The sequence below is a fragment of the Triticum dicoccoides genome, chromosome 7B (assembly GCF_002162155.2).
Source record: "Triticum dicoccoides isolate Atlit2015 ecotype Zavitan chromosome 7B, WEW_v2.0, whole genome shotgun sequence".
NCBI classification, from domain to species: domain Eukaryota; kingdom Viridiplantae; phylum Streptophyta; class Magnoliopsida; order Poales; family Poaceae; genus Triticum; species Triticum dicoccoides.
The window spans coordinates 34422636-34424873 of NC_041393.1; positions in this window are offsets into that span (position 1 = coordinate 34422636).

Below are 2238 nucleotides of genomic sequence, written 5' to 3' on the forward strand. Positions count from 1 at the left end.
TTCATCTAAACGTGACGAGTGCAAGATTAATATATCGTAGAGAATATATTTCTATGCATTATGCAACCAAGAATTTGAAAGTATCATTGAATATAATATGTATAGATCTGATATTGAAGTAACAATTGATCACACTGCAACAAACACACCACAAATTAAATCATATAAATCAAAACCATGTAAGGCAGCTCATGTGGTCATTGTATTTAAGAACAAGGGAGACATTACTATCTAACAACAGTTAAGGACTCATAGTCCAAGGAGGACTACTCACACATGGGCATGATAACAACAAGGATGATGATGACAACTCCGATAATGGATTCTCCCTTTGGCATAGTACAAGAACATGCCTTCATATTGGATCTTCCTCGGAATAAAGAGGCGGCGATAGGGAAAACCCTCCATAATTTTTTTAATGGATTTTAGGTCAATATAAAGGCAGGAGCATTGAGAGGGCGGTGAAAAGGCGGTGCCAAGAGGCCATGCTGCCCCACCACGCAACCCCTTTGGGTTGCGCCAATTGTCCACGTCAGGCCCGTAGTTCCCCAGGTGGGCGGAGGTGCCTTTGGCTCCATCTTGTCTTGAAACTTCATGACCTTTTTTCCCAAAACAAGTTGGTCCCCCAAAAAGAGTGTTTTTTTTCTAAAAAGTACAAAAAAACCAATAACTAGCACTTGACATTGAATTATAATGGGTTCGACTCACCTGCAGGGATCACCGCATGAATTAATGTGCAGGCCCAATAATAGAGCGCCACGTATCCTTGTCTTCTGGGCCAACAACTTTCATTAAGCTACATTTATTTTGTTACCGTTTCAAGCTCCTCCGCCGAGGCCGCTGCAGACCGGCAGTCACCGCTGACGCGTTCGCTGCTAGTGTCTCCCGCATCACTGCCTCTAGGCTCTCGTTCGTGGTCTAACACTATTAGGGAAAAGTCTATACACAGAATCTTACCTGCAGCGCTCCTCAAAATACGACCCTACTGCTAATTAGCAGCAGCGCGTGATAGCAAAACGCGCTGCTGAAAGGAAAATAGCAGTAGCGCGTCCACACCAAACCGCGCTACTGCTCTAATTGCCATGACCTCGCAACCCAGCTAGTTATAGCAGTAGCGCCCTATACAGAACCACGCTACTGCTATAGAAGTTAGCAGCAACGCGCTTCTAAGAAAATCGCTACTGCTAAGATCAGCCCACAAGTTTATTCCCACCTCGCTCCGCGAACAGAGTGTTTACCGCCTTAAATATGTTACTTCTGAAACTATCACAACCAGTTGGTCTTCACTGAACTCTATGTGTAAAATTTGTGGCTGCAATATGAGTCCTCTCCGGTTCCTACCGGAGAGGACTCATATCGACAATTCAGATTGTACACAAAAAGATCATTGATGGCCAATGTATTTTTGCGTTGATGTTTTTTGTATACTTAAACTTAGCAGTAGCGCTTTATATGGAAAGCGCTACTGCTATTCAGATTAGCTGTAGCGCGTTTTGGCAAACACGCTACAACTATCCCTACCGTATCCCCACGCGCACGACCGGCCCTCCCTCTCACTCACACTCTCACTCTCGCTCGCGCGCCGATAACCGTCGTCGTGCGTCGCCGGCGCCGCCGCCTTCATCCGTCCGCCGCCGCCTTCGTCCGTCCGCCGCCGAGGTACTCCCCTCCTTCCGTCCCTCCTCCCTCCTCCTCGCACATCCTCCCTCCACCTGCGGTTACCCCTCCCTCCTCCGCCACCGCCCTCCTCCCTCCGCCTGCGGCCGCCCCTCCTCCCTCCTCCGCCGTCAGCCCTCCTCCCACCGCCCTCGACCTCACCGCCGCCTCCCGATCCCGATTAATAGTAGTTTTAGTTGTAGTTGTAGTTGTAGTTGTACTTGAACTAGTTGTAGTTGTAGTTGAACTAGTTTAGTTGTAGTTGTAGTTGAACTACTTTAGTTGTAGTTGTAGTTGTAGTTGTAGTTCAACTACTTTAGTTGTAGTTGAACTAGTTTAGTAAGTAAATTAATAAACTTGTTGAACTAGTTGAATTAATAGAACTAATGTATTTTTAGTAAGACAATTAATATAACTAGTTGAACTACTTTATTTTTAGAAAGAAATAGTTTTTTTCTATTTATAGTAAGTTTATATTTAGTAAGAACTAGTTGAATTAATAAAACTAGTTGAACATGTCATATTTGTTGTTATTTTTTAGTTTAAGCAATTATTCGGGATGTATTAGTGATAACTTATACG